The sequence below is a fragment of the Orcinus orca genome, chromosome 15 (genome assembly GCF_937001465.1).
Source record: "Orcinus orca chromosome 15, mOrcOrc1.1, whole genome shotgun sequence".
NCBI classification, from domain to species: Eukaryota; Metazoa; Chordata; class Mammalia; order Artiodactyla; family Delphinidae; genus Orcinus; species Orcinus orca.
Window position 1 is genome coordinate 4,686,030 of NC_064573.1, and position 23,511 is coordinate 4,709,540.

Below are 23,511 nucleotides of genomic sequence, written 5' to 3' on the forward strand. Positions count from 1 at the left end.
ATATATTCCCTAAGGGGTTAATAGCCAAAATATATAAAGAACTCACACAACTCAATAAAAGCAAATAATTGCATTAAAAAATGGGCAGAAAACCTGAATAGCCATTTATCCAAAGAAGACATGCAGATGGCCAAAAGACATGTGAAAAGATGCTCAACACCATTAATCATCAGGGAAATGCAAATCAAAACCACAATGAGATATCACCTCATACCTGTCAGAATGTCTGTCACCAAAAAGACAACAAATAACAGGTGTGGTGAGGATGTGGGAAAAAGGAAACCCTCGTGCACTGTTGGTAGAAGTGTAAATTGGTGCAGCCACTGTGTATGGAGGTTCCTCAAAAAGTTAAAAATAGAACTACTGTATGATCCTTTAATTCCACTTTAGGGTATTTATCTGAAGAAAATTAAAACACTAATTTGTTAAAACATGTGCATCCCTATGTTCATTGCAGCATTATTTACAATTGCCAAGATATGTAAGCAACCTGAGTGCCCATCAACAGATGAATGGATAATGAAAAAGTGGTATACATATAATGGAATATTACTCAGCCATAAAATAGAATAAAATCTTGCCATTTGTGATAACAGGGATGGACCTAGGGGCTATTATGCTGAGTGAAATAAGCCAGAGAACAACAAATATTGTATGATCTCACTTATATGTGGAGTCTAAAAAGCAAAGCGAACAAACAAAACGAAGCAGATACAGACTCATAGGTACAGAGGACAAACTGGTGGTTGCCAGAGGGGAGGGGGATGGGGGAATTGGGAAAAATAGGCAAAGGGAATTAAGAAGTACAAACTTCCAGTTATAAAATGAGTAAATTATGCAGATGTAATGTGCAGTATAGGTAATACAGTTAATAATATTGCAATAACTTTCTATGGTGACATGATTACTGGATTTTATGGGATGATATCTAATAATGTACATAAATGTCAAATCACTGTGTTGTACACCTGAAGCTAATATAATATTGTATTTCAACTATACTGCAATAAAAAATTACATGTGTAAGAATAAATGGCTCTGAAAAACATTTTTAATAAAAAGATTGATTTTGTCATCCTGATCTGACTTTTAAAGATTTGGGCATGCAACTTTATTTGCACTGGGCACCCACCCCACCATTCATTGCCTAGGTTTTCTGTTATCTGTGATGCTACGGATGCATTTTTTTGTCTCGTTTTTTGGGCTACTCTTCACTGTTATAAGACTGCTTCCCCAGTAAATCTCATATGCTCCCCATTTGTGTATGTGTGTGCATGTGTGTGTGTGTGTGTGTATGTAAAATATTTTGTGGATATAAAAGAGTGACCCATCATAGCGACCTATCACTAACTAGCTATAGAATGTTCTCTATAAAGTATGGTTCCTATCAATATAGGTAGTAGCTACCTTGATTTACACTCTGACTATAATTAGGCTTTGGCTTTACACAGTGCAAGTAATTATGAGTATCTTTTCACTGGCCTTTGCTCTGTGTTTTCTTTTTTCCTAAACAGTTTGTACTGTCTTTAAAATGTAAGTTGTTTCAGATCCTTGTGAAATAGGATGAATCTTATGTAGATGAATATATATTTTCTGATGTAAAGTACACACACATTTTTAAGGAACATTTCTCCCTTTTTAAAATAGTTTCTATTTTACACAAAATGAGTGTATGCAAGCTGTAATACTTGAACGTCACGCAATACTTGGTTCTTCATTTTATTTACTTATTCACGTAGTATTTTCCAAGCACCAGTTAATACTGAGCGTTTGTTGAGTATTTACTCCAAGCACCATATATTCAGCTTATATATATATTACCTCATTTATATTGGTGGTGGAATATTATTTAGGAATAAAGTAGCCCCTTTCTTGACTTGCCTGAACCTATTTAAATCCATAATTTAAATATGGTGATTATGGAGACTTGGTAATGACGGTGGCAGAGCTATTTTGAATGTATCTTTTTTTAAAAAATATTTTATTTTTGTTTTTTATTTTTTATTGAAGTATAGCTGATTTACAATATTGTCTTAGTTTCAGGTATACAGCATAGTGATTCAGTTATATATATATTCTTCAGATTCTCTTCCCTTATAGGTTATTACAAAATATTGAGTATAGTTCTTTGTGCTATCCAGTAGGTCCTTGTTAATTATCTGCTTTATATATAGTAGTGGGTATATGTTAATCCTAACCTCCTAATTTATCCCTCCCCTCACCCCCCTTTTCTATTTGGTAACCACAAGTTTGTTTTCTATGTCTGTGAGCCTCTTTCTGTTTTGGAAATAAGTTCATTTGTTTTGTTTGTTTGTTTTAGGTTCCACATATAAGCGATGTCATATGATATTTCTCTTTCTCTGTCTGGCTTACTTCACTTAGTATGATAATCTCTAGGTCCATCCATGTTGCTGCAAATGGCATTATTTTCTTCTTTTATGGCTGAGTAATATTCCATTGTGTGTGTGTGTGTGTGTGTATGTGTGTATGTATATATATATATATATCTCTATATACACATAAACACTACATCTTCTTTATCCATTCATCTGTCAGTGGACATTTAGGTTGTTTCCATGTCTTGGCTATTGTAAATAGTGCTGCAGTGAACATTGGGGTGCATGTATCTTTTTGAATTATGGTTTTCTCAGGGTATATGCCCAGGAGTGGGATTGCTGGGTCATATGGTAGCTCTATTTGTAGTTTTTTAAGGACCCTCCATACTGTTCTCCGTAGTGGCTGCACCAATTCGCATTCCCACCAGCAGTGCCGGAGGCTCCCTTTCCTCCACACCCTCTCCAGCGTTTACTGTTTGTAGACTTTTTGATGATGGCCCTTCCGACCAGCGTGAGGTGATACCTCGTTGTAGTTTTGATTTACATTTCTCTAATGATCAGCAGTGTTGAGCAGCTTTTTCATGTGCCTTTTGGCCATTTAATGTATTTTAAAAGTCTAGTTTAGACATTTTAAAATTCTGGATTAGACATTTCTTTTTAGTTACTTAAGGATGAAAATCCTTTGATTTCTTTTTCTGTTTCCTTTTCTTTTCTTCTCTTCCTTTCTCTTCCCTTCTTGGATGTTCCTTTGAGATATCTCCAAAAGTATATGTCAAGTAGGGGTGCATTTGGGTTTAAATTCTCTCATTATTAATGCATTGTCTTTGTCTGCAAAGTACCAAAATAAAGGGAGGTCAGACAAGACTAGCTGTTATTACTTAATGAGATTCTAAGGATTACAGAACCCTCACAAAGGCCAATTATTGTTTTTACAAGTGAAAGAGTTTATTTTCAGCCAGCAAATGTATTTTAATACCGAGGCTCTTTTTCTCAGCGAATTTGAGAAAAAAAGGTCCTTTGATTTATACTTGTATAAACTTCAGTATCAAGATTTTATGAGTATAATTTTAAGCTTATTATTCATGCCATTCTGCCTCATTTTGGACTTGTGTTTATGGTAAGGATAATTCTAAATTAAGCCTATAATGACTGCAACTATCTACACTTAGGCCATTTAATAAAAATAAAATCACTTGCTGTGTCTCCTCTTCTTTCTCCTCTCAACTGTTGGCTTTCCTAGGTGTCCCCACTTGTAATGCACAGAAACTCCCCAGCAGAATTCATCACCTGCACCATGTCATTTGGTTTTCTCTTTTTAATACCTGTGTGTCGACAAATCCCAGACAGTTTATTAGGCTCTGAGTATGGTGTTGAGGCTGAAGAGGCAAATAACAGATGATCCAGGGATTTGTGATGCGTGTGTCATAGAGTTTCTCAAAAATGCTATCTACCCCTAAAAGCGGGTTAAAGATTGAAATAAATCCTGGCATACGTGAGGTCATGCGGTACATCATGGAAGGTCTTGCCGAGCCGTTTAATCTAATAGTGTGCTTCAGCTACCAAATACCCTGCAATTGAGGACAATAATTTGTGTTATAATAAATCTGAAATGAAAGAAGTTTTTTTTTAATTAAAAAAACTTAGGTACACAAAACATCACCTTTCCAAACTCAGTGCTTCTTGAAAGATCCGTTATATTTAAAGATTTTTCAGAGCTTTCTTGGCTTTGCTTAAGGTACATGATATTTCCAAAGACCATGTGAGAACACTTAAAAGAGGCAATGTGGTAGGAAGAAATGGATTCGGGATAGGGATTTTTACAGTAATAGAATGTGCTATAGTTGGAGAAATCCTCCTTATGATGGCATCCAAATATCATAGTCACACCCCAAATTCCTACTTTAACTTTAAGCCAAATTCATTGGAGTTTTCTGCCTGTAGACCACTGACAGAGTCTGAAAAGCAATGAAATTTTGATTATATTAGAAAGGAAACCTATACTTGGTGGACAGAAAGGTCCATTCCTTCAATAAATATAAACACCTACTGGCCAGGTACAATGGAAGGGGCTCTGAAGAGAGCAGTGAACAAGGTATAGTTTTTACTTTCAAGGAGTTGGATAGTCTAGTGGGTGAGATTGACCATTAAAGGAGCAATTACACCCTGTGTATAATAAATGCTACCCTGTGTTTAAGCATGGAACATATAAGAGGGACAGACTTCCTGGGAGAAGTGACTTCTGAGCTGATAAGTCAGCCAAGAACATGTGGCAAGGAGCTGGAGAAAGGGTTATTCAAACAGAGGCAGTCCCGTACACAGACACCTATAGTATGGTTCTATCCGGGAAGTGATGAACGCTTACCACGGCACACAGAATAAGGGGCTTAGGACGAGAACGCCAGTGGCACTAGCTCCTGCATGCTGGCTATTGTGCTGCATGATTTCGCCCTGGGATTGCAGCAGATGAGGGTGGGGGTGGGCGTGTTGAAAGGGTCTGGCACCCCCCAGAGCAGCCACCTGGGTTTCCTAATGCTGTTGTCTCTCCTAGAGATTGAAGTCTGTTGCTTTTTTGTATTGTTTTTTAATTATTTATATATTTTTGGCTGTACTGGGGCTTCGTTGCTGCGTGCGGGCTTTCTCTAGTTGCGGCGAGCGGGGGCTACTCTTCTTTGTGGTGCACGGGCTTCTCATTGCAGTGGCTTCTCTTGTTGCGGAGCATGGGCTCTAGGCATGCGAGCGCCAGTAGTTGTGGCTCGTGGGCTCAGTAGCTGTGGCTCACGGGCTGTAGAGCATAGGCTCAGTAGTTGTGGCGCACGGACTTAGTTGCTTCATGGCATGTGGGATCTTCCCGGACCAGGGCTTGAACCAGTGTCCCCTGCCTTGGCAGGCGGATTCTTAACCACTGCGCCACCAGGGAAGCCTCAGTCTATTGCTTCTTTATACAAACACCTGACATTAAGAAGGCCCTGTATCCTGATGAATAAGAAGAGAGCACCCCTTTGCCTTAGAGACCTTATTTTGATGGAGGAAAAGGGCTTTGATTTGTTTTTTTCTTCCTGACTTTCTTTCATCTATTGTTCACAATTGTGATTCCTGTACTTTCCTATACTTTCCGTAATTTATCAGAATTTTCTGTGCATTCCTTATTTGGATAATCACCTTTGTTGTTTAAATAAAGGGCAGGAGCCTCCCACAAAGACCCACGACCGGGCTCCAAACGTGGACAGAGACCTGAGAAAGCTGGGCACTGACCAAGGGAACAAGGAAGAATTTCTAGCATCGACCCCTGGGCTTGAAAATTAGCCCCCCCAGCTTGTTAACTGAGAACTCCTTGTGGACCAGGAGTAGGTCCTTTATTGTGGACCAACACTTACTTGTTCCTGAGAGGCGTCAGAAAGAGTTCTCCGTGGCTTTGCTGGTAAAGATGTGGGCTGGCCAAGACAGTAGGCTTGAAGGGAAGGCTGGGTGGAGCTGTCCATGGTGCTCACCCTGTTGACTGCCTGGTCAGCTCTTTCTTCTTGGGCTTTGGTTCTCAACCAGCTGCCCGCTCGCCTTCACTGTTGGTCAGGACCCCCATCACACTGGTCAAGCCACTGATGTTTCTCGTTAAATTATAATCTTGACCTCCTCAACTCTTTACTTGACTGGGCGCATTTCCTCCTACTTGGACTCTATTGCTGCATTATAAGTTCAGGAAGCCACAATGTTCTGCTGGAGCTTCCACTGAATGCCCTTGGATTTCTTTTCTAGTCAAAAGAGAACCCTGTTCAGTTGAGAACAATGAACATGTTCTCAGGTTTTTTTCACATTTAAGTGAACATATGAGAAAAGCTTCCTGGCCATTTGATTGCTTGGGGCTGAAAGGCAGCTGTCCTCATCATCATAATAATGGAAGCTGAGACAGGTCACATTTGCAAACTGTTGTCTTCTGGACCTGAATGTTTGATTCAAAGTCATAAAATACAATTTTCAGCCAGTATGTCTAGCATTTTATTCCATAGATGTACAGGAAAGGTATCAGCTCAAACCTTAAAAAACGTGAGGAATCTCAAATTGATTAAATTTTCACTTATTCTTCATGACAAATGACTTCTCTTTCGATTCCAGATGAAATTCAAACGATGTTAGCCAGTTCCAGGTAAATGTGGTCTCTTCTGTCTCATAAAAAACACGTAGACATTATGGATGGAATTAAAAGGTGAAATGAGGTCTTTAAGCAAAAACAAGCACTTTGACAATATTCCTGATTTTTCTGCCTTCTTACAAATAGATAACTTAGAAGTGTTGTGCTAGCAATTATTAGCCAAGTTTTAACCTTTCAGGAAATTAAGTGACTTTGTAGGTCTAAATTAGAAACCACCTGCAGTATAAAAATTACTGAATAAAATAGGCTACCAAATTGAGGCATGAGAGAAAATAGCTCTGCCACATTCAGAGATTTAAAATGTTTTGAAAAAAAAATGGTTTCTTGGAACCTAAACAAATGTGAAATAATGCAAAGTGTACAGAATTTTGTTTTTGTTCTTCAAACATTTCCTCCTGATTGCTTTGGGCAAATCATAAAGTGTTCATCTTTACCTTTACCCTCTCTTTTGAAATATTCTCCTTTTAGTTCAACATTTACATACTACATTTCTGGGACTTCTTGTGTTTTTGCTCTAAGTTCCCTATCTGTCTCTGACTGTGGAGTACACAGTATTTGTAGAAGTATGTACCTTGTGGATTCTGGGAAGATGGAAGTTTCAATATATCTCTAATGTCCTTCTTTCTCAACTACTCACTACTGACGACCTTTTCCAAGTCAAATAGGAGCTGGAGCTCTCAGAAGTGGTGGCCCAGCAGATGTGAGGGAGGCTCAGGCGCTGCCAAGGACCAGGCATCCCCATTTGGGCGTCATCAAGCCAAACTTGGGTCGTCTTGCCTGCCTCACAGCAAAGCCAATCTACTGACACTGGGGTGGTGATGAGGGAAAGTACAGTGTTTATTGCACGATGCGAAGCAGGAAGAATGGGCAGCTTGCGCTCAAAAGACCCAAACTCCCAGATAGCTTTCAGGGAATGTTTTGTTTGTTTGTTTTGCGGTACGCGGGCCTCTCACTGTTATGGCCTCTCCCGTTGCGGAGCACAGGCTCCGGAAGTGCAGGCTTAGCGGCCATGGCTCATGGGTCCAGCCGCTCCGCGGCATGTGGGATCTTCCCGGACCGGGGCACGAACCCGCGTCCCCTGCATCGGCAGGCGGACTCTCAACCACTGCGCCACCAGGGAAGCCCAGGGAATGGTTTTTAAAGGCAACATTTGGGGTAAGGTTTGCAGCTCATGAACTTTCTTCTCATTGGTTGGTGGTGAGGTAACAGTGTGATGTTTCGAGAATCTTAATCATCAACCTTCTGGTCCCAGCCAGTCTGTGTGCTTGTGTTCAGCATATAGTCACCATCGCCCACCAGGGTGGGGGTCTTAGTTTCCACAGAACAACTCAAAGATCTGTGTCAGGCGGTTATGTGTATTTCCTGAAGAGGAACTAGGACTCTGTTTTATTGCTGAACTATTGTCTAAGGTGTCATTACTTTTACTGCTTGACTGCTTTCCCTTTGTTCCTGAATTCCCTCACTTCACTTCCCTAATTAGCTCGAGTCTCCTCTTGAGAACTCAGGGAAGGCCTAGCAGAATAAAGCCTTTTTTTTTTTTTTTTTTTTTACAAAAAGGAAATGGGGGGCACAGAGGCATTTTTCTACCCAGAGGGCTCCATGGGGTCCTGTTAGGTTTCTATTGCCCTTTTCTTTGATACTCCTCAATATTAAGGGTAACAGGGGTGGGACAAGAAAGGAAATTAAAGTTTTAGAGAGATTAATCATAAACTCAGCAGGGAAACTTGGTTTTAGTGGGACTCAGTTTTACTGGGTCTGGAGATTAAAACAAAAGGAGATCACTGGAATGGGGATTTGATGGGTCACGGAAAACTTTGGCTTTTGAAGCCCTGTGAACTTCCCGGAAGATGGCTAGAGCTTTCCCATGTGCTAGAAGCTCTAGAGAGATTGCTGAGCGTGTGGACTAAATCTCTTTATTGATCCTTCTCTAGGATGGCGCCTGCTAAGGACGCCAGGGAAGAGAGAGTCTTCCTCTTGGTACTTCAGACAAGGACTACAGCTTGCCTGCTGGAATACTTCCAGCTGACAGGAGAAGACAGGGATTTCTGTGCGCGTGCACATGGGCACACACACACACACACACAATTACAGGAGTGATTGCTCTGGTCTGAACTTCTCAACAGCTTTATCTGAACCCCAGCAAGTGGGCAAAAACAAACAAAATGACAAACAAACAGGGAAAAAAGGGATAGATGACAAATGAAATTACAAAAATAATTAGAACATACAAGGAGATTTATGACAGCACAAAGACTTTCAGAGCTAAAACACGATTATTAAAGAAAAACTGTTGAGAATAGAATTAGTGCGGGAAGATTAAGAGAAAGAGAGATCTCAAAACTCAGAACAAAAATTACAGAGAGAGATGAAGAGGACAGATCCTGGAAATGTAACACGCAAGTAACATCAGTTGTGAAAGGACCTTCTGGAGGAAATGCAATAATTAAACAAATAAAGCAGAATATTCCCCTGAGCTGAAGTAGGACCTTAGTCTGCAGAGTGAAATGTGTTACTGGTTCAGCCGAGACTGATGAAGAGGACACGCCTGGACGTATTCTGGTTAAATTTTGATTCCCAAGGATAAAGACAAAATAGTCACATTTTAAGGCAGAATGAACGGGTTACTTACAAGGGAAAAAAGAAAGTTGAGAAACTGCTCATCTGCAGCTCTGGAAGCTTATCAGATAAAATGTAAAAATTTCCAAGAAAAAGCTCCCATTCCAAGAAGCCTATACGCAGCAAAGGTATCACCTGCCAGGGCGGAAGAAATGTACAAATATTCAGGATCCAGAGATTGTATCATCCACAAACCCCATATGCAGACAATACTCCGAAATAGACTGTAACTGTACAATAAATGAATCACTACAGAGACTTGCATGTGGGAGAGGATTAAAAGGAGAAGGAATAGCAGAAGTGAGCAACAAATCCTGCAGTGGTCATATCCAGTTAGTTAAACTAAACGGATTACAGAGGGTAACTGGGTCCTGATGTGTTAAATAAGGATTCTGAAATAGAAGAAACAATCTGATTTTTAAAATCTAATGACAGTTGAGAAAGAAAAGCATGAAAAATATTAAATTGTATCGTTAAAGTCTAGGAGTTACTGTTGGGAGTGATGGGGTAGGAATGAGAAGGAGTATTTGAAAGTTCTCATTTAGGAGAAGATGAAGTAAAAGCATTCCAAAGATTTTATCCAATACAACGGTAGGGGAAAGAACAGAAGAAGATGGGAGAGCGGAATGTTAGGTGCAGAGAAATGTCTGATGGCTGGTTTTTGTGTGATACAAAACAAGTGTGTGTTTGATGATGAGTTGTATGAGAGGTTACTAGTCGGAAAGTGGCAAAAGACAGGAAAACTTTTAAAATTAATGATAGGTAATTAGGACACGAGTATTTGCATGATCAAACCAGTGACAGAAGAAAAAGAAAAAGAGAAAACCGGAAAGTAAAAGAAATGTAAGACGGAAGGAATAAAGCCAAAATTAGAAATAAAAGAACGGGAAAATAATTCTAGGAAAAAATTGGAAACAGAAAGAAAGTAAGAGTGACTATATTAATATGAGACAAGGTGCAATTTAAAGATAAAAGGACTAAACATAGCAAAGAGGGACATTTTACAATGATAAAATACTCATTAATTAAAAAGAAATTCCTGAACTTATACACACTCATCAGTATAATAATTAAATAATAAACAAAACTTTTTTGAAACGCCACAAAAACTTGTTTAAATAGTGGAAGATTTTAATGTGCTTCTTTCAGAATCAGGTTTAGTAAGTAAAAAATAAATAAGGACAGAGGAACTGAATAAAATAAGAAACAAATTTGAATGTATAATTTAAATCTTTGGATTAAGAATATACATTTTTTTTTCTTCCTTATATCTGGGGAAGCATTAAAAAACTGGTCATGCACTGACCATAAGGAAAGCCTTACAAAGCAACCAAGATACTTTACAGGACACGATCCCTGATAATAATCAAATAAAACTATAAATCAATAATAAAACTATAAAATACACTCAGATAACATGAGATCAATGGGGAAATCTAGAAAAAAATGGAAAGAACATGTCACACAAAAATATATGAGTTACAGTGAAAGTATTAACCCTACATATCTTGATTAATAAAGAGTATAGGCTAAGAACATAGGAATTTACGCTCATCTGAGAAATTATAATAGAACAAAGTTAACAAAAGAAAGTAGAAAGCAGAATGAGCAAAAACAAAAGTTGAAATATATGAGAAAAATTGTACTAAAGATAAATGAAAAGTATCTTATTTTTTGAAAAGCCAAATAAAATACATAAGCCCTCTAAGGAAAAAGATAAAAATTATACAAGATTAAGAAAGAAGGAGCGAGAAGACAAAAAAAAAGAAAGAAGGAGAAACAGAAGAAATAAAAATAATTATAGGAGAAAGCTATGTGCATTCCTTGGCAACAATTTGGAAACCTGGAGGAAATTGATGATTTTATAGTAAACAATTGATGATTTTATAGCAAACAATAAATATCAACTTGAAGAGATAAGGAATTCAAATAGATTTTAGAAGATATTAGAAATGGGATTAAAATCTACTATTATGAAAGTCCCAAGAATTGATAGTTTCATATCCAAGTTCTATATGACACTTGAAGAAAAGATAATTCCAAAGTCCCTGACACTAACCCAGATTAATATAAAGATGGAAAGATTTCAGATTTGTTTTTGAAGGCTGTAAAAATTAAATACCAAAACATGTAGAGATATTACAAAAAAACAATCTAGATCAATTTTATTTATGAATAAAGATATGAAAATTTTAAGTAAAATATGAATACATAGAATAATATATTGACCAAGTTGGGCTTATTCAAGGAACGCAAGGAAAGTTCGATATCGGGAAATATATCAACATAGTACATCTGGTGGTACAGTGATTAAGACTTCCCACTCCCAATGCAGGGAGCCTGGGTTCAATCCTTGGTCAGGGAAGTAGATCCCACACGCATGCCGCAACTAAGAGTTCATATGCTGCAATTAAGAGTTCATATGCCGCAACTAAGAGTTCATATGCCACAACTAAAGAGCCAGTGAGCCACAACTAAGGAACCCGCCTGCCACATCTAAGACCTGGTGCAACCAAATAAATAATAAATAAATTTTTAAAAAACTTTTAAAAAGTACATCAAAAACTGGAGGAGAAAAACCAATATGTCACATCAGGAGGCATCAAAAGTATTTGATATAATACAATAAAGAAAATCTTTAATTTTATTGTATTGATACAATAAAAATACTGAGTAAGATACAAATAAATAGAAACTACTTACATATATTGAGACCTCTTTCCAATCAATAATAATTGTCAATAACTAAAATGTAAAATCACAGGGTGATTTCTAATCAGAGACAAAATTATTTATTTTTCAATGAATAATTGAAAATGAGTAAATAAATGCAAACATAATTGTTTGAAAGATTCTACTGAATTTCACAGGAGAAAAACAATGAAAGAATGCTATACAGGTTGGAAAATAAAACATCCTCACAGTAGGACCCCTTCTGGACTGCCTGCTGTCCTGGAGGAGGTGAGGATGAATTCCACAGGTCTCATGGCATTAGTTAAGGAATAGGTTTTACTAATAAAAGGGAAAATTCAAAGTCCAGAGTTTGTAAGAGAGAGATGCATGCAGTCCCCCAGTTTCTCATCATGGAGAGCTGTGATGGGCCTGAGGCATCTCCCGGACATGGCATGAGTTCCATTCCAGTAGAGGGAATCTCCTCCTCTGTGGAACTGTTTTCCCAGAGGGTGAACCTGAGAAAGTAGCTTTGTTAGTGGAAGAATACAAAGGCCATTTGAAACCAAGCAGTCTGGGTGGGAACTGATAAGTATTCCCAGCAGTTTCTGAGAAAGCCAGTTGGCTTGCCCCTGAGGATTCTGGTGAAGGTGTGGACCTTGGTGCCCATGGGCCTTACAGTGATCTCAGCCCCAGAAAGTTTCCAAACTGAGTTCTAGTGAAGCCACTCTTGCTGAGAGAAGGGAGAGACCCCAGAATGAGGAGCAGGGTCCATTTTGGACACTCCTGCTTCTTGAATAATGGAAAGAAAAAGCAAAATATTTCATTTGGCCAGAGATTTAATTTTATAAAAGGAAATTTTATAAAAGATTTAATTTTATAAAATTTAATTTTAATTTTATAACTCAGAAAGCTTGAGTTAAAGAAACAAATGTTAAGATTAACACAAAAATCAGTAGTTTCTTAACTATTAGCGATTACCAGCTAAACATGGTAACGTGAAAATTTTAATTCATGATAATAACAAAAGCTATGAAATATCTAAGAATTGCTTTAATAAGGAATCAACATGAAAAATAATTATAAAAATTTTTTTGAGGGGTGAACAAAGCGTTTTGAACAAGCACAAACATATACCTTGACCATGGATGGAAATTTTTAATTACTGAACATTATTAATCAATTCCTCTAAAACTAATATGTACAGGTAATTAAACCCTAATGAGAGCCACATTTTTAATTAGATAAAAGCTCCCAATGGAAGATAAATATCTGAAAATAAACAAGAAAATAATGCCAGATTTTAAAATATGCTACACGGATCCAAATAGAATGTAAGTTACAGAGAACCATAAATAGATTGCAGATATATGGGAATTTAATATGTGACAAAGTTAGCATTTCAAAACAATTGTTATATATTTCCTTAATAAATGTTGCTAGCACCAATGGAAATAAAATTAAACTCTTACCTCATATACAAACCCAAAATTTCAGATGATTTCAAAACTTAAAAATAAAAACACTTAAATCTTAAGAGATAATTTAGATGACTAGGAATTGAGGACACATTTCTAAGAAAGACAGAAATCCGGAAGCTGTAAAGGAAAGGTACCACGTATAAAATGAAAATAGGCGAATGATGACAGAAAAAATTTGCAAAGCATATTTTATCGTTTTTAGAAAATACAAACAACTGAGTTATGGAGGGAAGCCATACAAATAAAATCATCGTATAGGATATAATTCTATTTGTGCATGTGTGTATGTGTGCAGATGTGAGTTTATAGGGAGATGTATGAAATACGTTCGCCATATGTTAACAGTGGTCCTTTTAGAATGGTGGTCTTTTAGGTGACTTGTACGTATTTCAACTTTTATGTATCGCTTGAAAATTTTCTCATGATGGTGTTCAATTTATATGTCCAGCAAGAAAGTTTTTTCATTTTGAAAAATAAAAAAAAGAGTATTCAAGTCTTTCTGGGAAGATAATTGTGGGCATTAGACCACAGAGACCTCTGGTATTCTATATGCATGAACCTGGCTGTGGTTAAAAAAATAACCTGTCACTTCTGAAAATGCTTTCCTGTTTGAACCCTGTTATCAATATCAAATTAATTTTTAGACAGAAGCCCTTGGTCAGGCAGCATAATGAACCTGGTAAAGCCCTGTTTCTTAGGGTTTTGACATTCCTATTTGTATCTTTTATTCTCTCCTTGCTGATGGCAACAACATCTACTCCCCAGTCAGTGCTTGTGAATTTCCTGGGGCTTCTGTCTTGCGAATCCATGTATCACAGGACAAAGGGACAGATCTCAGGAAGGGCGTCAAAGGTACTTTATCATTCATTTTTTGGGTGTTGAAAAGCATCAGCTACCCTCCAGAAAAATTAATAACCCTTAAGAAAATAGTATTTGTGCGCCTTCCCTACTAAAGTTAGGCATACGGTAGCAATTCCATCATATTCTATAACTTTAGATTATTAAGATGTGGGATGACTTTTGATCGGGTATTTCCTATCCTGAATAGAAGTGGATTTCAGTATTGTTAAGTCTTTATTGATTTTTGATCATCAGGTTTTGAAGGGAAGCTTACTGAGCTCTCAGAGGTCACATAGAAACTTGGTGAAGGATCTGGACAAAACACCTTCAACTGTTACAGGACTAATGGAGCCTGAAGGGAACTTATTCTACTTCCTGACTTTATATGTCCACAAGTTGGGTTTTGCACATAAAATCTTTGTACCCACATACTAATTTAGATTTTTCTCTCTTCCTGCATGTACTGTGGGACCCTCAGAAAATGAAATGTCCTTAAATTCAAATTTGGTAAGAGGGTGCCGTTTACCAGAATCTTCATTGCTAATGTTAATCTGTGCTCATGAAGTTCACAAAAATGGTTAAAACAGAGACTGAAGGAGACTTCTTTAACTCGGGATATTGTAAAGATGACCAAAACATTATTGAGATTGACTGAAACCCTACTATAGAATCAGACACACAGATACTTACTCGTTTAACCTAGGCACAATTGTAGCTATGTGCGTGTGTATGAGTGTGTGTGTGTGTGTGTGTGTGTGTGTACATATTTAAGATGGATGGCCTCATTTCTTAGAAAACCACTGGTGTGCAGCAAGTGTCCTAAAGAAGCTTGCACTGTGGTGGGACTCTGATGCTAATTTCCAGTCCTTCCCAACTACAAAACTAGAGGAAATCATCCATCTTCGTCCAAGACCAGCTGAGTTTTCTTCATCATCTTGGCTCCATGTTGTCTGCTAATCTTTCCTTTGTCCAGAGCAGTCATATTCCTGAATAATTACTTGCTGGTATTGCATTGAATACCAGTTGGCCTATAATTGCTTATTCCAAGAGACTGAGTCTCCATCTGTGCAGGGTGGTATCTCTCTCTGACCGGGGGCCCTTTCTTCAGCCCCGGGGCTGGGGGGGTGGAGCTCACGTGTCTCTTCTGGCTTTTGTCAGGAGGATGGCACGTGAAAAGGTTTTCTTTTACACGGAAGTTACTGAGACCCTTGATTCTCTCTGGGAACCAGGGTCAAACACCCCTTTCCACTGGCATTTGGAATTTGTGCCTAAGTATTTTAAGTCAGTTAGGTTAGAAATTCATATAGTGTTAAAAAATGCATTTCCATTACATAAAGTCTTCACATTTCATTGTATTTCGTTACATCTGAGTTTATGTCTTTTTCTTTTCTCTGCTTGACTGTAAAATCCATTATTGTCTTGTTCTATCTCAGTCCAGTGCTTGGTCCATGTTGGGATGCAGGACGTTTTAGTTTCTGGATGTCATCTGCTGGCAGATTTTGCCATCATTTACTTGAATGAGGGAAATCGCATTAATGAACTTATTTATATTCTCTAGTCATTAATTAAAACAGTAGCTTCTGAGCATTGCAATCAAAGACAGTCATTTCAAAAATTAGGATTTCTATATTGGTGATCAGGTCCTGGATTAAAGATAGTTTTGAAAAATATATTTGGTTTTAGGAAAAACAAGGTTAGTAGATGGAAAACACACTTTAAAAACTGAAAAGTACTACTGTATAAATTAATAATATAACCATCATTTTGGGAAGAACTTAGAAGGTTGTGTATAAATTTTCTTTATCATCATCAAACCATTCTTGAATAGTAAAAACGGCAGTGGAGTGAAATATAAAGGCATAAGAATGTTTTCTTGTTTTCTGATTCCCAACTCGGTTATCAAAATCAGTGACACTAGAACTATTATCACTTACTCTTCTGAATTCTCTATAGCACAGTACCATTTATGGAGTTTGGGTTCCAGAAAGGAAAGAAAATGGACGGTTACATGGAGACAGCTGTGTCTCATCTTATGAAGTAGTCCCATTTTCCTTAGATTTGTGGGGAAACAAATGGATTATACCTGGTTTTCTTTCCTTTTTTTTTTTTTTAAACCTAAGGGCTGAATAAAGAGAGAATTAGATAAGCCTGTTGTTTCTTTATTGCTATGACATCCTTTATGCTCAAAGTCTATAATTGTTTCTGTAAGCATTAAATCCACATCTAGTGACCCTCTGTCAAGAAAATGTCCTGAAAAAGATGGAGAAAACAACACTTTTAATGAAAGGAGTAAAAAAAAGAAAAAGAAACAAAGAATGTTCAGGCTTCTGAAAACTGCCTTATTTTAAAAGTTTCCTCGGGACATGAGCCCTTTAAACACGGACATGGGCTGTGTGTATAGTTTCCCTTCCAGGGGAGGGGGCTGATCTTGAACTGAAAGCTTCAGGAACTTATTCCCACACCGGATAATAACATCCAACAATCCTTTTGGATGAGGCCTGGTGACCTCAGGTAGTCCTGGCTGGTGTGGCCGGGTGGTCTGGGATGGCGCAGACCCGGGATGGAGCACACGGACTGAATGTGCCCTCTGACCTGGTACCAAAAGGGCTGACTCGCTGCCTGGTGCCTTGTGCCTGAATTGATGTTTCTACTTCAGAGAGTTGATTAGATTCCCACTGTGCTCCAAAGAGAAGCCTAAGGAAGCGCTCACATCCAAGGAAGTGTTCAGGATGGGAGTGTTTCTTGCTCTTCAGTTTTCATTCTGTTGTAAAATTCGGGCAACATTTGCAGTGTTGGCTGCATTGCCCACCATCTGTGCCACTGTTTGACCCTGTCTCAACTCTTTTTTTTTTTGTTAAGATTTTTTTGATGTGGAGCATTTTTAAAGTCTTTACTGAATTTGTTACAATATTGCTTCTGTGTTATGTTTTGGCTTTTTGGCCGTGAGGCATGTGGGATCTTAGCTCCCTGACCAGGGATCGAACCTGTACCTCTGATCCCTGAGGATCAGAGCGCTCCTCAGAAGGTTAAGCCCCAACCACTGGACCTCCAGGGAAGTCCCTCAACTCCCTCTTTACCCTCTTCTTTGGTTTCTTCTCCCTGGGAAGACACGGTTTTGGAGGCACTGAGCAATGTCAGTGTTTTTATTAGGAAATGCATTGGGTGATATTTATTAACATGTGTAGGTCATCTTAACTAAGAAGAAATAATTTACGCAAGCTAAGGCGTTTTTGCAAGCCCCTCTCCAGCACACAGGACCATAGAGCATTCATTCCATGCTGAGCCTTGAGGAATACCTCTACCCCCTCCCTTTCTACTTCCTACCCTTCCCCTAATAGACAGGAATCAAACAATAGGGTAATTGAAAGGCCTGTGGGTTTTGTTTTTTAAATTCTCAACTCCCTTTATTTTTCCAAGACTGAAGTGCAAGATCTGCTGCTCTATCCTCTACTGAACATACTTCCTCTCTTCCAACCCTCAACTTCCTTACTTAATAATAGCAGCATAGTTTTTTCCCTTTGTCATAAATAATTTACATTGGGACTTCTGGTACATGAGGAAACACAGGGAAAAAAAGGCTTGAGAAATTACCTGAAGGACATTTATAATGGGGTTTTCTTTTGAAAACACTTTGAAATTGTTAAAGAAAAAGCAGGCACTGACCGCGAGACCGCTGGTGAGGTTCAGCTCACTACTTGCTGGATGTCTTGGCCTGCCCTTCTCCACGGGAAGCAGAGATGAGACCAGGGCTGCCACACAGGAGACGTGTGATGGAAACACATGTCTGAGAACAGGAGCAGGGCCTGGGAAGTAGAATCGGGAAGGGGGGAAGGCCAACCCAAATGTGTTTCACCAAGCTGATCACTGTTGTGGACACTTAGATTCATCTGAGGAGCCTTGTATCAATAGAAGGTGCCTCAGAATGAATCTGTCTGAGCTCTGTAGGAGGTGGCCATGTATCTGCTGCCTTGTATTTGCCTCTGATCAAGTGACACATCCCTCTTTAGGGGGTGCTGTGTGCAAGAGCAGGTTCTCAGCAAACCGTACACTTTCAGAAAGCAAGACGTGTGCAGGGCAGCCGGGGCCAGGTAGGGCCACTGTCCTCAGCCTGCACCTGCTAGGAGCCAGTTACTGAAGCTGTAGTTGCAGAGAAAGGTGGGCTGTAGGCCCGGGGAGGTAGACCACAGAGACGTACGATACAGTGAACTGGAGGTGATTCTCAGAAGATGACACAGCAGCCAAGGGAATCAGCAAACGGTTAAGAAAAGGCAAGCACGTTGGGGAAAAGGAAAGGTTGCAGTTATTCACTTTACATTAAAAAAAAGAAACTTTAGAGGATAAATTACTGAAGAGTAATCTTAATTATTATTAATCTTATAACCAATTTTTGGAAATCACTTATTCAAATGATTTCGTAGAATACAATTTTAAAGAGTAAATGTTTAAAATGACCCTATAATAAGTTAAAATGTGAAGCCTGGAGAGGGTGGATACAAGAACTCGAGCTGGAAGTGTTCATGCGGTCAGACACTCTCATATTCTAGGAGGGAATGAGGACCTATTATGTGATGAGCTTTGTATTGGGCACTTAGCCAAGCAAGATTCATTTTACATTTTCCTCCCCATGAAGAGCTCACGATGTATACAGTGACTTAAGGACACAAGGACATATTAAAATAATGACAGTAAGATGTGATAAGTGCTTTGTCAGAGATAAAGTACCATGAGCGCTCTGGAACTGGATGGGAAAGGCGTGAGTGTGGTAGTGGCCCCAGGGTTGGGGTGACATCAAGAAAGATTTCAGGGTGCGAGAAGGAAGTGATTTCTGATATCATCCCATTGTTGAGCTCCGTGTTCTGGACGCTCTGACAGCATTGAAGTATCTTTCTTGCAGCAATAATGGCTGTTTTGGTTTATCCTGGCTCTCCCAGAATTGTCTGTGGAATGAAGGAGTGAATGGATGAACCAGCCATCCCCTGAACCCGTCACATTTCTGCTGGGGCACTCCGAGCCTGCTGGCCCCCTGCTGGGCAAGGCAAGCTCAGGCAGGACTCTGAGTTGGGTCTGGTTCCCCTTCTCCCCAGAGAGGCTGTGGTTGATGTGAAATTTACAAAGGACCAAAGTAAGAAAAGAAGATGAACTTCTCTAAACTCACTGCTCACAGTCACCCTAATCAAACTCCACCTTCACTCCAGTAGTGATGCTATTTGGAGGATTTCCAGAGGATTTCCAGTTTTACAGGGGTACTGTTTACAGTACTGTTACTTAGGGTGCTGTTTTCCAGTTCAAAAACAAAACAGTAAAGTGCGTTACAGGGAGCCAAGGAGACTCTGTCCTGTTAGGGAACCCCCCTCTCCCCTGTGCCTTGAGAAGGGGGTGGATCCTAAGGTTTGGGGTGGAAATCTACTCTTACTCATGGGGGTGCCTGGTGTGTGGGCAACCGGTGATCATCCAAGCAACACATCATGGAAAATAGAGGGTTGCTTTTCCCCCTCCCCACTCACCAAGGAACTCACATCCTCACATCCTCGAAAGGGGGTGAAAATAGCACAGGAGGCTTCAGCTGCAGAGTGCAGAAGCCAAGTGTCGGGAGTGTTACCTGCAAACAGCGGTAATTTTTAACAGGCCCCAGGAATAGGGGGCCCCTGTGCTCAGGTTCTAGAGTTTATTGTGGGACAATGAGAAGCCAATGCTTGTTTAGGAAGCAGGGGGCTGGTTATAGTTAAAACCGTGAGGAGATAAATTTGTTGCTGTTCTGGACTCACTCTTTTCCCTTGTCAAAACCCACTCTCAAGAAGCTTCTAGAATATTCTTTCATGTTAAAACGGTGAATGACTGCTAACAGTGACAATAATGAAAATACCAAAACAGCTACTAATTAAAGAGTGCCTACTGTGTTCTAAGCATTGCACTAGGAATCTTTTTTGTGTCATTTCATTTTTTAAGGTCTACTGGAGTAAGTAGAGCTTGCTATGTCCATTTTAGAGATACGCAGCTGAGGCTCTGAGAGGTTGAGTAACTTGTCCAAGGTCACACAGCTCTGCTCACTGGCATGTCTGGTTGGAATTCAATCCCAGTCTCCTTGGCTCATTTTTTTTTTGCTCCCGCTATTTGAATTTTTATGGCAAACTGCATGAAACCATTTTGGAAAGGGAGGAGGGGCTGGCTGGCCAGGACCTTGGGGTCAGGGGGATAGAGAGACAGGAGAGCATGTGGTCCCCTCAGAAAACAGGCCATTAAGAGTCACACTCTGTCTCTGCAGATCAAATTTGAAATCCCACTTTTTCCAGCCAAATCAATTGGGATAGGAATTAATTTTCTTAACCCCGCAACGTAGTGGGCTGGCCAAGCATGCCCTGTGAAGAGCCGTGAGTAGGAGGGTCTTGGGCTCCACTTCCGGGCGATTTGGGAGCCTTCTTACTGCATTTATTCCTATACCTCAAGGCAGAGACTGCCCTGACCTATTCCTATTTTAATCTCATGGACCCCGTCATGAACGTGTGAGAAGTCTGAGGACTCACCATCAGAAAGATTTTTATCTAGAAAATTTTTGCAGGTCTGAAACAAAGATCAAAGATTTCTCTTGCAGGAGCACTACTTCCCCGTGAAGAGGAAAAGTGAGAAATTACCAAGTAGATTCTCAACCAAGGGTCTGGTGGCTTTGGGCAGGTCCCCTCATGCGCCTTGAAGAGAAGGGATTGGCTTAGCATGGGCACGGCAGGAGCAGGGACTGTTTTCCTTCTGTGGGTGGTGCCTGCCAAGACTGAATCCTCCCTGACTTCTGATGGAGCCAGCTTTAGAGAGTGTCCCTTTATCTATGAGAGAGGCAGAAGCACATAAAGATGGTTTGTTGCCGAAAGCGTGGGTAGGGCTGAATAGCCAAGTAGCTGCAGCGAAGCTCAGGGCTCTGAGGCTGCAGGAACCCCACCTAACAATCATGGGGCAAATAACTTGCCCCAGAATTCTATCCATTCGTTCACTAATATGATAACACCTTACACTTTCTTTTTTTTTTTTAATATATCTTTATTGGAGTATAATTGCTTTACAATGGTGTGTTAGTTTCTGCTGTATAACAAAGTGAATCAGTTGTACATATACATATGTTCCCATATCTCTTCCCTCTTGCGTCTCCCTCCCTCCCACCCTCCCTATCCCACCCCTCCAGGTGGTCACAAAGCACTGAGCTGATCGCCCTGTGCTATGCGGCTGCTTCCCACTAGCTATCTATTTTATGTCTGGTAGTGTATATATGTCCATGCCTCTCTCTCGCTTTGTCCCAGCTTACCCTTCCCCCTCCCCATATCCTCAAGTCCATTCTCTAGTAGGTCTGTGTCTTTATTTTCAATCCAATTCAATTACATTACATTTTACCAGGATAAGAACAATTACCATGAGGTTTGCTCTCTGAGCAAATGTTGACGTGCACGATACAGTATCGTTAACTGCAGGCGGAGCTGTGGAACTTCCTTACGCATCTTCATCTTGCAGAATTGAGACTTTCTGCCCACTGATTAGCAAGCTCCCGTTTCTCCCTGTCTCTAGCCCCTGCCAGCCACCATGGTACTCTCTGAGTCTGCACGCTCAACTACATCAGAGTCTGTGTTGTCCTTCTGTGACTGGCCTATTTCACTTAGTGTGATATCCTCCAGGTTCACGCATGTTGTTGCATGTGCAGAATTTCCTTCCTTAAGGCTGAAGAATATTTCCCTTTATGTCCCTACCTTAAAAAGTTAAACAGCATTTCAAAATTAGATATGTAAGTTAGCGAAGTTTACAAAATAATGACGTTATTGCCTGGGAGGCCTGGGTTCAAACCCCACTTCGCTCTCCAGCCGCCAGGCTGTGACATTATGGGTTCTCTATGTGTCCCGTAAAGTGGCTGCCGTGAAGCCACCTCTCTCGGGGGAGTGAGGACAAACTGGGCTCCTGTTCTGGAATGTTCCACTGGTGGCGGATGGCAGCTAGCCCTTTCATTATAATTGCACTCATCTTCCACCACCAAAGAACAAGATCACAGTATGATACTGTCAGCGAATCTGCTCTGTAAACTCAGAATGTGGAAGGAAGACCATCCCCGCGGTGTGTCGTCTGGCCGGGGTGAGAAACCCCCTCTGTGGAACCAGTCTTGTGTCACGACTCTGTTCTCCCATCAGCATTGTTCTGCGGGTCTGAACTGCAGCACGTTTGTCTCTTGGATTCATTTTAAATAAATTAATAATCAGAATCGACTCCCTTCCCCTGGCATGCAGTTGTAGACACAGCCTGCTCCACCTTTGATCTAACTTAATGTACATCTGTTTGTTGTTGATTAATTCCCGAGTTTCCATCTCATCTGTCTTCCTTTTGGTTTTCCCTCCTGTGTATTTGCAAAGCTGAAGATAAATGTAGTAACTGGCCTTCTGTCTTCTGCCGCAGTTTATGTGTTGTAGACCCACAAAGGTTTAAAGATGGACTTTTCCTTGAAATATGAAACATTAAATGAATCTGTTAGATGGTTTTATTAGGAAGGCTATCCCAACTCAGGTGTCATTGGCCATGGAATAAATAGCATCTACGTATCAAGAAACAGAAAAGTCAGAAAGCTTCCTTTTGACTTTGTCTACTGGAGTATAAACGTGGTGGGCGTGGGCAACCTTGTCTGAAAACGCTACCTGCCATGGAGCTGGTTTCATGTTGGTGTTAAATACAGGTTCATGGAGCTTGAGGTGTGTTATTCTTAGAAAGTTGTGGAGGGAAATTCTGGAATTCAAATGTAGACTGTTCTACCCAATGGTTTTGAATGAAACAATTACCATAAATTCTGACCCATGGCTCCTAAATACAGTGGTGTCTTGTAATGCCTGAAAATAAACATTTGGTTTTTCTTCTTGTGTCCTGGTTGAAAATGATAAGATTCTTTCCAGTTGCTTCTTTGTTCTAACAGTGCCTAAAATATGTTCTAGCTACACCCCCATTACTAAACATCCATCTTTAGGTGAAAAAGAAATGCATGTCGGGGGTGCCGGGAGGCGGCCCCTCGGGCCTTTCCTCTCTCGTCACCTGGCTGCTGCGGGCGGTTTTCTGCTCTTTCACAGGAACGTGAGCCGTTCAGCACAGAGGCCATGGGAGTGTGCGTGGCTTAGTGCAAATCCACCGCCCCGTAATAAACATAACCAGCGCGTCTTCCTGAAGTGTCACTGGGAGTGTGAAGGGTGGCACCGAGCAAGATGTAGGTCTCAGAAGCCATCGTTTCAAGAGCCCTGATTAAGGTTTAAACCTTGTCGACCGGTCAGTGCTCAGAACCGGGACTGACCACAGCAAGACCCGAGACAAAGGGCTGTTCAGAACAGAACGGAAGGGCAGGAAGCACTGTGTTTTGGAAAAGACGGACGTGCAAAGGCAGGCATTCAAACCTTCCGCCTAGAAAACACTGGAAGGACTA